General features: G+C 31.7%; 1 protein-coding gene and 1 long non-coding RNA gene across 2 annotated transcripts in view; both read left to right on the forward strand.

The window, feature by feature from the left end:
- LOC115991598 (probable LRR receptor-like serine/threonine-protein kinase At1g56130) overlaps positions 1-16,452 on the forward strand; it is a 65,066-nt gene that overhangs the window by 15,041 nt on the left and 33,573 nt on the right. The gene's annotated exons all lie outside the window — the stretch shown is intronic.
- Positions 1,427-3,751, forward strand: LOC115991606. Its single transcript, XR_004092246.1, has 4 exons — positions 1,427-1,474; positions 2,159-2,203; positions 2,357-2,418; positions 3,692-3,751. It is a non-coding gene; the product is annotated as an uncharacterized LOC115991606 (long non-coding RNA).

A 16,452-nucleotide genomic window follows, 5' to 3' on the forward strand; every position in this document is an offset into this window, starting at 1 on the left:
ATAGAAATTATGCATGGAATAAGAGGGAGAATGACAATTTTATAGCATGAGGATAAGAATAAGAAGAGTCAAAAATAAAGGAAGATAAAAAGATAGAATAATATTAATATTGAGAATAATGGGGATATGAAAAGTTGAAATGGAATGAGAAAGGTTGAAGAAAGTTAAGGTAGAGAGTAGTGGGGATATGAAAAGCTAAAATGGAATTGAAAATTTAATAATAAATAAGAATAATTAAAATTAAGATAAATTAAATATGATATTTTGATTGTAATATAATAGAGTTTTTAATTCACTTTAAATGTTAAAAAATTGTATAAAAAAATTGGAAAAAAATTTATAATGACATGGCTGCTGACGTGCCTTAATGGGAGCGTAGCAACATTAAATGCTACGCTTCAACTTTTAGTAATATATTGACATTGATGAGGATAAGAATAAGAAGAGTAAAAAATAAAGGAAGATAAAAAGATAGAATAATATTAATATTGAGAGTAGTGGGAATATGAAAAGTTGAAATGGAATGAGAAAGGTTGAAGAAAGTTAAGGTAGAGAGTAGTGGGGATATGAAAAGTTAAAATGGAATTAAAAATTTAATAATAAATAAGAATAATTAAAAATAAGATAAATTAAATATGATATTTTGATTGTAATATAATAGAGTTTTTAATTCACTTTAAATGTTAAAAAATTGTATAAAAAAATTGGAAAAAAAATTGATAATGACATGGCTGCTGACGTGGCTTAATGGGAGCGTAGCAACATTAAATGCTACGCTTCAGCTTTTAGTAATATATTGATAATATAGATATAGATGATAAGCTAGTTCTCTCTAAACGCTCTACCTTCTCTTAGGAGTCCACAACTACCTCGAATTACTCCAATTCTTCCTTCACTAGTTAGGATCCATACAATTGCTAACCTTAAGGACTAGTAGAAAAATTACACTAAGAATAGTACAATGGGCCTAAGCCCACACATGGACTTGGACGAATATAACCCTAACAATGGAGAAAGTTCCCTTTCCCTATAAAATGGAGAAACTCCCCCCTTTTTTTGCTTAAATAATAGTATTGTCATATTCTAGTATTCTACTTTCTTTTCTTTCTTTATTTTTATTGCCTAACTACAAATAAAATATGTAAAATATACCTAAAAATATTAATTAATTAATTAATTAATTAATTGCTGTTATTATCATTTCAAGTTTGCATAATTCTTAAATTAAATTGATCAAGGGGCAAGAAAGAGAAGAAGAAGAAGAAAGCTTTTTACGTTGTATGGTATCTTCTTAATTTCATGCAATAAAGTGTCCAAATCTGAACTTTGTTTTTTTTTTTTTTTTTTTTTGGGTGGGGGTGCATTATGTGTCTGCTCAATACTTTTCACATTCCTTTGCATGCAGAGATTTGTCCTACAATCAATTGTCTGGAGGATTTCCCTCATGGGTAATTGCATCCTCAAACTTACAACTGTATGTATCTCAAGTGATAATACTCTTTTCTTTCATATCTTTTTCTGAATTTAACACCTAGGTATGAACACTAGTTGCTATTGACATAAACCTAACTGATTTATTTTAGTATATGCCATATGAATGTAATTGAAGAATCAATAATTTATTCCAGCCATGGTAATTTAAAGAATATTAATAAATACCGGTTAGAAACTTGAACTTGATTTCTTTCATTCTATTGGTGTCTATCTATACTAGAGCTTCTGGAAATGATGATTAGCTACCTCAAAAGAAAACTTCTAATGCTCCATTTTAAAAATAAGAAAATAAAAATAAAAAATAAACATCATTTTAACTTGGTTGACAATGAAGGTGGAAACTATATTAGGTATAGCCCCTCCTGCATAATTCTTTTCTTTTTATTTTTTATTTTAAGGTCATGTCAAACACTAATAAATCTTTATGCCTCTTCTATTACTTGGTTAACCGTTTTCCCTTATTTTTTGAGAACCCTAACAATGCTCTTCACTATGCCTTAGTGGGTGTTAACTACTGATTTTTGAAGAATGGTGACTTCAGGAGCCAATGCTCATTTGTAAATATCTGCTGTACCAATGTTTTAATTTATTGTCCTATATATCATCTCTAATAATAAGTATTAGTTGTGATAGTGATGAAGGATCATTGGATAAAATTATGTAGGAATTTGGTGGCAAACAACTTCATATTTGACAAATCAAACATAAGGTGAGCTGTGGTTCCTCCTCTCATCCTATTTTAACTAAGTCCAAAAGTAGGCATGAGAAAGAAAGCGATTACCATTTCACATCTTTAATTGAATGAATTCTTTCATGAAATTTGTTAATTCAGATAAGTAGTAGTCATTCCATGTGTTTGCAGTGTTATGCCAGGACTGAATTGCCTCCAGAGAAATTTCCCATGCAATAGGAATTCTCCACTTTGTAAGTTATTTCTTTCTTATACTTTGTTATGGGATATGACAGGGCACAACCTATCATGATTGATGGGCCCCAATATTTTCTCATAGGATGGTGGGATCATATATAGATTCAAATCAAACTGTATCAAATTAATCTACAACCATAAAAAATTAGATATCTTCCAATTTTCTTGAGTATTGTGTAGCCAAAAATATTTGAACAATAAATGGAATTTCATGTATAAGCTAAAAAATTATGTTCATTTTTTTGAAAAAGGAAAGAATAATCTAATTCATCCTCCCCCTTTTAAGAGCTTCCTTTGATCTGTTGAATGGCCGAATTTTTAGAAAACCAGGCATTATTATAGCAGAAAGTGGGTCAGACCCTGTTAATCTTGATAGGGTAGTTTGCCATAGGTTATCCCTTTATTTATTTATGATTTAATTTAATATCAAGTTAAGGAAAATTGCGCTGCATCTCAGGTATTATTTTTCTATTGATACTTCCTTTATATCATAAATAAAATTGCTAAGGGGATGAAACACATTTGTGTTCTTGTCACAATGAGAAACTTGAAGTAAGAAGGCAGGCTAGCTTATGTTAATTCTATAGATGTCAAAAAAGGAACAAGAAAGTCATACTGAAATTTGGCTTTGTGGCAGCTCTGAGCTGTACTCATTACAACTCCTTTTGAGATTAAATAATCTAAAACTCAGATGGTTATTGACAAAAGAAGTATGCATGAACTTTGCTAGAACTTGGAAAGCTAGAAATTTTACAAACTTGAGCCTTCATCTTTTATAGAGCCAACTTAAGGATGGACAGAAGCAATACCCTCTTATTTTATACATGCTTGTGTGTATTAGAAGAGAGAGAGAGAGTTGTTGCTTTCTGCAACTATTAATTTTACCCTGATAACCTGAATGATTAATGTATGGTGCCTACTTTATTAATTTCAATTATACTTGGAAATGAAAGGTAAAATATTTTGCATTGGCATTTAATTTATATAATGACACTCTTCCAAGCCAAAATCAACCTGAATATATTTATTCTGAACAGAAATTTGTATTAGCTTCTTTTGGGAAAACATCAGTAAGTGAAATTGGTTGGGTTTAAATAATCTAAAAGCTTCAGTGTGCATCTTTTATTTTTGAAGTTTTAATTTTCTATCATGACGAGTGCAATCACAATGATTCTACAGATGCAAACTTTTCAATCAAGTGTGGTGGCCCAGAGATGCCTGCTGAGGGTATAGTGTACGAGGCTGAAAACTCATCATCCTTTGGTGCAGCATGGTATTATGTAACTAATACAGAAAAATGGGCAGTCAGCAATGTGGGGCTGTTTGCAGAGAGAACTGATCAAAGTTATGTTCAACACACTTTGGCACAAGTCATTGCAACTAACATCCCAGAACTTTACCAAACTTCAAGGATGTCCCCTGGATCACTTAGATACTATGGCCTAGGTCTTGATAATGGTCTTTATAATGTCAGCTTGTTTTTTGCGGAAACTGGTTTTGATGATCTAAGCTCTCAAACTTGGAAGAGTCAAGGGAGGCGTGTATTCGATATCTACATTCAGGTGACTATAGATTGCTTTAGAGAAAAATATATTCCATTCTTGAATAAAGATCATTACCTCCTCGTGTAGAGTTTCTATAATACAAATTCTTTTTAATTTCAAAGAGTTCCATTTTAATTCATTCAATAAGAATTATAAAATTATCCTATAATTTGTTTTCTAGGGTAGTCTAGAATTGAAGGACTTTGACATATCAAAGGAGGCAGGTGGCGTTGAGAGAGCACTCCCGAAGATTTTTAAGGCTAATGTGTCAGAGAATTATCTTGAAATTCATCTATTTTGGGCTGGTAAGGGCACTTGTTGCGTACCTATACAAGGTTATTATGGGCCACTAATTTCAGCCATTCATGTTGTTTCAGGTAATGTATATGATATGATTTATGAATTGATTTGTGATGTTTTTGATATGATTATTTCTGCTTATTACTAATAACTAATAATTACTCAGATTTTGTATCTAATGTTCCTGGGATTCCATCAAGCAATCGAGGAAAGAAAAGCAGGTTGGGTTTGATTGTAGGAATTGCAGTCCCTGTTGGAGTCGTGAGCTTGATTTTCATATTTGCAGTTTTCTACATGAAGAGAAAACCACAGCACAATAATGAGGACGGTAAGAACATAACAGCAGTAGTGGAGGTACTGGTGAAATACAGCCTAAGAAATAAACACTAGTGGACTCTGTACCACTCCCTTTTGGTTAAAATTCAAGTTACTCTCTGATATTTGAAAAGGCTAAATCCTAGAGTAGTTGTTAGAAAAGTATCAGTACTATTATTGCTTGGATAATGATATGGATCCTTTTCTTGAAAGGGAATAAGGGTCTAGCTGAAATTTTCTACATAATTAATATCATAAATTTGAAATCCTATGTTACCAACACTCCCTTCCCCCTCCTCAAAAGAAAAATCAAATTCTTCAAAATATATAACTCTGACAATAATGAAGAGTTTAAATCAGTTAACTAGATCCTCTCTTGCTTGAACCTGCAGAGCTTCTTGGAATAGGCCCCCGACCAAACACTTTCAGTTATGCTGAGCTAAGAAGTGCGACCGATGACTTCAACCCTTCAAAAAAGTTAGGGGAGGGAGGATTTGGACCTGTTTTCAAGGTAAAGTACATTATTGTATGTAATGTTGGATAGACACTTGACATAACGTTTGATGACAAAACTAAGTCAGCAAAATCTTCACCTAAATGATATTAAAGGCAACTAAAATATTCTTTTAAGAAAGTAATTTCTTTAAAATATATATATATATTTTTATGTTTCCAAAGGCTTAAAAAAAAGTGGGTGTTTTGTATACTAAAAACAACATTTTTCCTAAGAATTGTATGTAATTGGCTATCTTTAACATTTTAGCTACAGTCAGTATTAAAGTTTGTCATGCTATTTATCGGAGTTGCTCAAAAGAATAAAGGAGTAGTGCAATATTCAAGGAGCATACCAACATTCCCATTTTTTAACAAAAAAAAAAAACCCTGAATTTCACTTTTTGTGTCACTGATTTTTACAACTTCACAGGGCACACTATCTGATGGGAGGATTGTAGCTGTGAAGCAATTATCGATGGCATCTCACCAAGGGAAGAGTCAATTTGTAACTGAAATTTCTACCATATCTGCTGTGCAACATCGTAACCTTGTGAAACTATACGGATGCTGCATTGAGGGAGATAGGCGCCTTCTTGTTTATGAATATCATGAAAACGGAAGCCTTGATCAGGCACTATTTGGTAGGAACATACTTTACACTCATTTCACACCTTCCATGCCGCCCATAAAATTACCATTCATTCAATTATTAGAAATATTTAATTATTGTTAGAATTATGAAGTTTAATTATTAAATCCACCATCTCCTAATAGCTTAAGCTTTTGGGAGAATTGGTAATTTAATGGTATCAACATAGGAGCTCACACATGAGGGGGAGTGTTAAAATTATGTGGCTAAATGATTAAATTTATCATTTTCTAATAGGTAATTTAACATTGTATTAGAGCAATAGTGACTAGACTAGGTTTTTTTGGGATATAGAGCAGATGGGGCTAGCACTTTTTTTTTTTTTTTTTTTCCAGGTAGTTACAAATAATATTAAAGCCAACTTGGTAACCTCTTGTTGAGCTCAGAGACATTGCCCCCACAAAGTGGACTTGGATGAGAACGTTAGGGATTTAGGTGAAGGATCTTGTGATGCCCTAGGTTGATATTGAATAGCAAAGTGTGTTGAGTCCTATATAAGGCGTATACTGGGTTGTGGGTTTATGAAAACTATCATAAGTCTCAATTGTGACTACACTAGCCCTTTTGAGGCACAACATAGATGTGAGTAGTGCTTTTCTTTTGGTGGTTGCACAAAAATTGGGAGAGTGTGATTGAATATAGATTAAGTCATGAAACAACAATATCAGAGAATCAATTTGGTTTTATGCCTACTATTTTCATAAACATCTAAAGGAAAGATATAAAGAAGTCAGTAAAGATCCCCATATAGATTTTATTGACCTAGAGAAATCATATCATAGGTTATTTGAAGAGTTTATGTGGTGATTTTTAAGGGGAAAAAAAGAGTTACTTTTATGTATATTAAGTTGACTAAGGATATATATGACAAAGTCGTAACTAGAAAGAGAACAAAGAAAGACATCACAAGTAAGTTTCCTATCCTTATAGGTTTGCATCAAGGATAAATATTAAATCCGTATCTCTTTGTGTTGGCTATAGGAGTTCACCAAATCAATTCAACATGAAATCCTCTAATTTATGCTTTTGCAAATGATATAGTTTTAGTGGATGAACTAAATGCGGAATAATTGTCAAATTAGAAATTTAAAGAGATGTTTTAGAATATAAAGGATTTCTACTAAGAAATATTGAAGTAAAGTACAACCTATCAAAAAAAATTGAAGTACATAGAATGTTTATTTGGTAACAATATAAATAAAGTTCATAAGTTCTAAGACTTGAGGGTCAAGAGATACCAAAGAGTTAGTGCCTTTGATATCTTAGATCCACAATTCATAAGGGTGAAGAGTTTGAAGATGATGTGAATCATAAGATATATGATGGAAGTGGAGAAGCACATTAGAAAAATTGTGTGATCGTAGAGTACTTATTAAGTTAAAGGAAAAATTTTATAAGACTATTATAATACAAACTATGATTCGTGGTACTAAATGTTAGGATATTAAGAAATAACATGTTCATGAAATTATTGTAGTTTAAATGAGAATATTAATATGAATAACTGGAAATACAAAGAAAAATGGTACTTAAAATGAAGAAATTTGCTTTAAAATAGAGGAAAACTTGATGAAAAGATGAGAGGGAGTCACTTGAGATGGTTTAGTTATGTGCAAAGGAGTGTGATTAATATTCTCATTAATATTGCTTGAAGTAGTAAAAAAAACATGTCAATTAAGGAAGTAACAAAGAGTATGATTTTAGATAAGATAGAATGACAAAAGTGAATACATGAGCCTAATCTTGATTAATCTGTGGAGAATCTATAACCAACCCCCAAGTTTGGGACTAAGGCGATGTTGTTATGTTATTAAGCATTGTCAATTACGTTTTGGACCACTGCCAAATAATTTGAAGTAGCCCAAATCTCATATGACAATATGTTTTTTTACCCCAAGACATAATCTGATTTTTCCAAACTCTAATGTTCTCTGACAATATCCATATGGGAAGCTTTGTATCATTGCACTCAAATAACTCCTGAATAAGGATTTGGCATTTGATTGATGACTCTTAATCTAATTGGATGGGAGCTACTACTAATGCAGGAAAAAGTAAGTTGCATCTTGATTGGCCTACCCGCTTCAGTGTTTGCTTGGGAACTGCAAGAGGACTTGCTTATCTCCATGAAGAGTCAAGGCTAAGGATTGTACATCGAGATGTGAAGGCTAGCAATATTTTGATTGATGGAAAGCTATGCCCAAAAATATCAGATTTTGGATTGGCAAAGCTTTATGATGACACTAAAACCCACATTAGCACCCGAGTTGCAGGGACCATGTAAATTCCTTATCCACTTTCTCAAAGCCATTGTCTTTATGCCTGTTTTATAGTGTACCAAGATGCACAATACAGTGTAAGATGTAGATCCTTATATAAGTATCTAATAGTCAATCAATAATCACTAGATTCATTTGAAGAATGATCAAGAACTATTACAAACTTGAGGATGCTATTGGAATATATATATATTTTTTTTCATTATTGATAATCAATTTACCTATGGAAATTGAACCTGATCAGATACATTGATAGTTTTAAATAAACTTGCATATTAATTTTAAATCTTGCAGAGGCTATTTGGCACCGGAATATGCGATGCGTGGGCACCTGACTGAGAAGGCTGATGTTTTCAGTTTTGGTGTTGTTGCTTTGGAGATCCTAAGTGGGAGACCAAACTCAGACAACAGCTTGGACACTGAAAAAATTTATCTCCTTGAATGGGTATGGGAAAGGAAGTTTTTCTCTCTTTTTCCATTTCTTAATTTATTGCATTAAAAAGAAAATTCTTATTTTCTCTCCTTGTCATGAATCACCAGGCATGGACTCTACATGAATATAATCAAAGTTTAAGGCTAGTAGATCCCACATTATCAGAATTTGATGAAAATGAAGCTGCTCGAGTGATAGCAGTGTCTTTGATGTGCACACAGGCATCACCAAACATGCGGCCACCAATGTCCCGTGTTGTGGCCATGCTTGCAGGAGATATTGAGGTAGGCATTGTTACATCAAAGCCGAGTTATTTAACCGATTGGAATTTCAAAGATATAACAAGCAGCTTTTTGAGTGAAGAAGATAGAAAGCATCATGAGGATAACACTAATCTTAGCCAACTCGGTGATCCATTGCCTTCTCCTATAAATGTTACTGAAACCATGTTTGGTGACATAATTGGAGAAGGAAGGTGAAAACATCTATCTTTGTTGCAGTCACTTAATAACGCTGCCTTTGCTATCTAAGGCACCTCAAATTCAAAACTCTTTATGCTTGACTGGCTTTCACCTTTTGCAAATGATAATATGTGATGTCATGTGTGTAAATACTGAGATATTTGTCTTGTCTTGTATCATGATTTCAACCAACATTGAAAATTTTCTTCTTTGGGAATTTATAGGGTTATAGCTGCATAATATAGATTTGAAATCATATGCTTGACCACAATTTATTACTATCAAAACTTTATTTTGACGTTTCCAATCTTCTTCTCACTATTTATCCTATAGATGAAATGGCACATGGAGTATGAATGCTACAGAAATATGAGAAATAGTAGGATTGGTGAGCTATGCACATAGGAAACACAAATTAGCCTTGTTTGAGTAGAGTGGATTAGACCCTCCAACCAACATAAAATGAAGCACTACATTCTTACATTTCTTAGCTCTCACTCAATAGGACTGTGAGATATATAGGCCAATAAATAGGCGAGATCTCCCTAATGTAAGTCCTCATTTGGTAGGACTTAAAAAAAAAATAATAATAATAATAATAATTCACTAATTAATACTAAGAAATCAGCTTTGGCCATTTGGTACCAATTTGAAACATGCCTTTTGGGTTGAAAAGGTGAGTTTTTAGAATGGGCATTGCAATACTTGATAGTGTGGATACCAGACTATGGATCGACACTGTTTTTCTTTTGGTGATGAGAGTGTGGGTACCTTCCTTGCGTGTGCTTCTCATGGTTTTTAAACCCGAACCAGACTGGCCGGTCTGACCAGGTTAACCATGAATCAATATTAAATCCGGTTTTTTAACTATGAGAACTGGGTATACATGATTTCTGAGAGAACTAGACGTACCGGGGTTCAACCCGATTCAATTGGTCATGGAATTGGGAAAAATTAAAGGAAAATGCGGCTGCCAGGATCCGAACCTGAGCTCTCTCACCTTGTAAGCACCAAGACTAAAGCCATGACCAACAAACCAAGTGCTCTTCTTGGGAGCTAATATGCAGTATTATTAAATAAATATATATAAATTTACATGATTTATAGTTTCTAAACTTCAATGTCATCTTTCTTAACATATTAAATATTACTATTTTTTTTTCATTGCTAAATTAACTTTTTATTTAAGAATAATACCTATGCAATTTATGAATCTATTTTAAAAGTCGTTTTTAGTTAATTGAAATGATTTCTCTTAAAGGACTATTATAAAATTTCTTTTTATGCTTATTTATGTTGTACTATTTTTTATTAACCTTATAATGTACTACATAAAACCTTATAATATCATGAAAATTTCATTGAAATTTTGTTTCAATTTTTAAGATATTTTTAGTAAATTTTGCTAATATTTACAAATTTAATATATTTATTTATATTTAAATAATTATTAAATTAATTATGATGTCATCATGTTTTGATCTCGGTTCGACCATAAAAACCTTGAACCTCTCCCTTTTACGGTTCAATGAATAGTTCGGGTCTAAAAACCATGGCTTCTTGCATGTCTTAGGTCATTGACAGTGCATGGATTGTAAATAAAGTGAACAGAATTACCACCAATCATCCAAATTTTTATCATGTGATAGGTCACTTGTGTATATTCGATTTTAACCTTAAATTTAAGTTGTGAGGATACTAAGAGCATTAGCATCATGTGGCTTTTGCATTTGTCACCAAACACCAAAAAAAAAAAAAAAAAAACACCTACAACACATGTTCCAAATTCTAAAATATTTGGCATTCATCTACAGTACCATTCTAATAATAGAATAGTACGGGAGAATGGCAGATGTTAAAAAATTGTTTTACTTATTTTAATTAACTCTTCTCTCTCTCTCTCTCTCTCTCTCTCTCTCTCTCTCTCTCTCTCTACGCTACGGACCTTGCCAGTCTCCACCTCTTCACGACACCGCTGATCTCGACTCTTGCCTCTTTCCCTGTGCTGCTGATATTGCCTCACTCCATCGCGCCCATCTCTCTCTCTCTCTCTCTCTCTTCATGGTTGTGGTGGTGTTTTTTTGGGTTGTTCTGTGGTTTGATTTTGGTGGTTGTGGGTTGATTTTGGTGGTTGTGTTTATGATGGCCGGTGGTGGTTAGGTTGATTTTTAAGAGTTGTGGATAAGATGGTTAGTGCTGGTTGGTTGATTTTAGTTGTTGTTGGTGTTTGGTTGGTTTTAATTGGTGGGGTGGGTTTGTAATAGTGGTGGGTATGGGCTAGGGTTGGTGGTGGTGGTAGTGGTGTTATATGGGTTTTGTATTTTGTATTTTTTTTTGTTGGAGTTTTTAATTTTTTATACGTTATTTTAATATGTGTATATATTATTTTAATGTATTAAACTAATAAAATAGAAGATGTGATGTATGGTGTATTGTAAAATGGTGTGCTAAAATAATAAATTAGCTTTTTGATGTGTTAAAATAACATATTTTTAGAACAGCTAATTTGTTAATGCTCTAAGGTAAGCTTCAATAAAATCATGTTTTAAATAAAGAATACAAAATCAATGATTTGATTATGCGTGGGGAAGGTATTAGGCGTTTATTAAAACGTGGTACTTAATTTTAAGATTTTAACTATTTCTAGAAAAGTTATTATTGTTTTTTTTTTTTGTTTTAATCTCATCTAGAATGTTAAAATGCTAACAAGTAGAGGCATTAGTAGTGGTAGTAATAGTAGGTCTCTTTCTTTTGGACCTTTGATTTTTGGATCCTCTTTGGAAGAATGCGACACCGCCCGAGTCGCTCCAATTCACCAAAGAAGAAAGCCCTAGAAATTTAAAATGATTGTTTGGTTTTAAATTGAATTGAATTGAAATGAAAGCTTGGGTTTTTATTTGTTGAAATTTATTAGAGGCACTTATGGCTATAGAAACCACATTTCAAACTACCCTCCCCAAGAGTTGACTTAAGCACATATGATATCAATATCACAACATGTTGATATTAACATTACTCTAAACTGAAATTGGAAAAACTGAAGCCTGAAGCTCGAGGAAAGGAGTGCCATTTTTTTCCCCCTTAAGTGGCAAATCAATGTCTTTTTATTGCATAAGGGACCTATTTTGTTTGAGTGCTTATAGGGACACAATAAAATCTTTCAACATTTTCGCAACAATATGAGATGTCAATCCACAGTATGTCAGAATAAAATAAATATAATTACGGAATCCACCATAAAAATGTGATAGGAGTGAATAAGAAATTGATGGCTAAAGTTCCCAACTAAAGATGGTTTAAATTGGTGGAATCCGTAAGTCCCACATTGGATATTTATCGTGTAGTGTTAGGGTCATATTTTCTATGTAATTGGTTAATTCTTTGACAAAATGCATTTTACTTGTAATTGGATAAATCTAAGTTGGGTTTAATGTATCAAGAAGTATGTTCTCAAACATATCAAATGGTATCTTTAAAGACATGAAGATTGATTGAAGAAACAAGTGAAGAAAAGTTGATTCATTAAGTCCTGACAGAAGCTCGGCAGATATTGCTATCGAGGCTAAATAAAGAAGCTCGACACAAGCTCGATCTATCAAGAATTACAATTTCAGAATTTCCAGATCTAAAATTCAGCCCATTCTGTTTTATTTGATTAGGGTTTCTTTTCTCACAACCCCAATCATATATAAGACAGATTTTAAAAGTCATCATATACAGATACAGAGACCTAGAACTCATATTTCTTTGTGTAAAGTTACTGCCTTTGTACACCTTAAGGTTTTGTAACCAAGTACTTCTTGATCTTAATTGTTAATGAAGTGAAGAACTTTGCAACCAATAACAACCATTCAAGTTGCCGGAATTAGTTACATACTGGGATCCGTACAAAGGAGATAGTCACAAATTGAAGATTTGTACAACAAAGGAAAGAAGGCTGCTATAAGAACAAGTCCAATTGGGTATTGGAGCGAAGGTTCAACTATAGGTTGGTATTTTGGGATAGGCCAGGGTAATGTTAAGATTCCTCATATTTGTAACTGCTTGATTATTGATTAGTGGATTCTTGGGAGTGATGACATTAAATTCACCCGGTGGGGTTTTTGCCTTTCGAAAGGTTTTCCCCATTTGTCAACAAATCACCATGTCAATTTAATTTCTGCTGCATTTAATTTATTTGGTGATTTGTTGGTGCCTCCACGATATACATGTAATTTGACCAAATTAATCAACTTGGGTAATTGAATTAATTAACCGAGGTCAATCTATTTTAACTCAATAAGTAGTAATTATTTTTTTATTATAAAATAGAGTATCTATTCATATGGCACAAAACTAATAGAGAGTCCCTCATGCATAAACGTTGGTTTTTTAAAATAATTCTAGAAACCATATTAGTTGCAAAGTCAAAGAGAGAAAGAAACACAATTTTATTCACTAGACACGAAGATTGGAGTGTTTCTTCTAAGTGAGAGGGGCAAAGTTTACTCTAAGGAGATTGTATCAAATGCAAGACTTGATTAGTTCTGCATTACTCATTCTTCGCGCATCTGGTCTATGAGTTATTAACTTCTTTTGCATATTTCTTCTTATATATAAAAGTTGTTTATTGTTTTTGTCTATAATAAATAAAAATTATAATTTTTGAGATGCCTTATGTTTAAAGAGTGGGTAGAGAGTAGACTAGTCTTGCAAAGACTCGGACACCACTTCGTTATATATATACACACGCACACTAAGGAATAACACATACAAACAAAAGATCTTATTTTTTTATTAAACTTAAGGTCTTGGAAAAAAGGGAGCCAATTTCATACTGAATGTCATTTTAGTTTGGCGAGAGGAACAAATTGTTTTCGTATCAATTGATACCAATTTACCATTTCGAGGTTACCACTATTTATATACTTACATATATAAGATATGTGTCTACGTATTAATGTATGTACATATGTTTTATTTATTTACATGTTTATAAACATATAATTTTAAATCTACATATTTTATAAGCCCAAATAACATGTTTAATCATTTATATATTTTTTGACCTTTTTAATTATTGTTTATTATAATTATCAAAACACCTAAAAAATCTTCGATATAGCCCAACATTGTATTCAGTGCATTTTAGCGAAGTACCGATACCAATTTAATGTTTGGTATGGATAGAGTTCTTTACTTGGAAATCCTCAAGGGAAATTATTGAGTGTTGGCGTGTGTTTGGAGTTGACAAAACCTTTATGAATATACCTCTTTATTAAATGATTAAATGAAATACATCACTAGATCAAAAGAGAAATTAAAATTACATGGCTTTAGTACTTATTATATTCTATGGAAAAAGAAAAATACAATGCTTTTGTCCTAATAATGGTACCTTTGTGTGTAGGCACAAACCTAAAAGTTGTAAAATTTTCTTAAGATAATGGTGGTAAATCAAGGCAAATGGAACCTGTTTTGATGATTCTGTTCTTCCTTAAAGATTTGTAGATTTGGTTTTACAACACTGAAACACAATATTTTATAAAGTTTATTTCTTGCCTCTTCATCTTGTAAAGAATGAATATTAAGAAAATAATAATTACAAATAACCTAATTGCTCTCATGATTGTATGTAAATTTATAAATATACAAATCTATACTAATGATTAATTAATAACTAATTTCTTGCTAAAATTATATTAATTGAGTTAATTAGATATAATGATTTTCTTTTATGATCTTAAAAAATTAAAATTAGATTCACCAATCCTGTATTGCCAAAACTTACGTGCCTCTATTTAAGTATATATAATATTTATATGTTTATATGCACATATGTATAAACATATACTCATAAAGACATGAGATCAAATTGTGTAAGTTTGTAAATAAGTTTATAAGATATTTTTTTGGGAGATAAGGAATCCCATTTTAATTTTTTTTCCCTTTCCGGCGAAACAATGTCGCTTTCTTAAAGTAGTTACAAATTTTAGTTTTGAAGGCAAATGTTGAGCTTTCCGTAATAGAATCTCTCTATTTTGGATCAAGATCTTCTTGAGTTTCTATGGAGTTGGAGCCCCATTTTAAAATTTTCCCAATTCATGGCAAAACAATGTCATTTTCTTAAATTAGTTATAAATTTTAGTTTAGAAGGCTAATGTTGAGCTTTTCATAACAGAATCCTCTCTATTTTGGATTAAGATCCTCTTGAGTTTCTATGGAGTTGGAGTCCCATTTTTAAAATTTTCCCAATTCATGGCAAAACAATGTCGTTTTCTTAAATTAGTTATAAATTTTAGTTTAGAAGGCTAATGTTGAGATTTTCATAACAAAATCCTCTCTATTTTGGATTAAGATCCTCTAGAGTTCCTAAGGTATTCTACCATGTGAATTTCTTTTAGTCTTGACCTTTCATTTTAAAATAAAAGGTTGAGATTATACCTCGTCATAATACACTAAAAAAAACCTTAAAGTAATGATATCACATTAGCTATTAAAGAATAGCAAACATAATATATATATATATATATATATATATAGACACACACACTTGAGATTAGATTGTGTAAGTTTGCACATAATTTTGTAACATAATTTTTCATAAAACAAGGATTCTCTTTTTAATTTTCCCCCCTTTCCATGACAAAATGATGTTGTTTTCTTAAATTTGTTACAAATTTTAATTTAGAAGGGTTGAGCTTTCTGTAACAAAATTCTCTCTATTTTGAATCAAGATTCTCTTGAATTCTTGGAGTACTCTACCATATAACTTTATTTTAATCTTAACCTTTCATTTTAAAATAATTTATTAAAATTATATCATATCATAATCCACTTACAAAAACCATAAAATAATGATACCATGTTAGCTCTTAAAGAAAAGAAAATTGACATGTCAAATTTTAAAAATTTTAATTTATTTGAACTTTAAAGAAATCAAATATGAACTCTCCTCTTGTGTTACATTGCAGAGCAAAAAAAAGAAGTGATGATCAAAGCTTACCATGCTAAAACTTACCATTGCATGCCTTTTTTAAACATTTGGAACTTGATATTGGTGGGGAAAATGACTACATAGTCTTAATTTTTAAACTATGTAGTCAAACAACCATATTTTTAAACTTTCTGGCAAAAGGGCATTTACCACTCTTTTAGAACTCAACATTAAAGATGCCGAGTTCTACACAAAATTTTTCAAAAATATAATAACTTAAGTGGCAGAATACGTATAGAGCTCGACATTGCTAATGTCAAGTTCTGTCTGGACTAGCTATGAAAATGGGGCTGTTTGACTTCATAGTTTAAAAATTAAGGCTCTTTAGCCATTTTTCCCTAATATTGATTGTTCAATTTAGCTTGAACATTTCCTATGTCCCATATGAAAAGAATTCTTTATTCTTTATTTATTTATTTATTTATTTATTTTTGTGTGGCAGAGATGCAAATATCACCCTTTAAGTATCCATTTGGGAATATGCTAGGGACCTAGTGGTTCCCAATGGAGATGGGTAGGATTTGTAAGGGGATGTATGAGAATTGGTTGAGTTTATATTTTAAGAAACGTTTCTATGA

This window comes from Quercus lobata, chromosome 5 (assembly GCF_001633185.2).
Source record: "Quercus lobata isolate SW786 chromosome 5, ValleyOak3.0 Primary Assembly, whole genome shotgun sequence".
NCBI classification, from domain to species: Eukaryota; Viridiplantae; Streptophyta; class Magnoliopsida; order Fagales; family Fagaceae; genus Quercus; species Quercus lobata.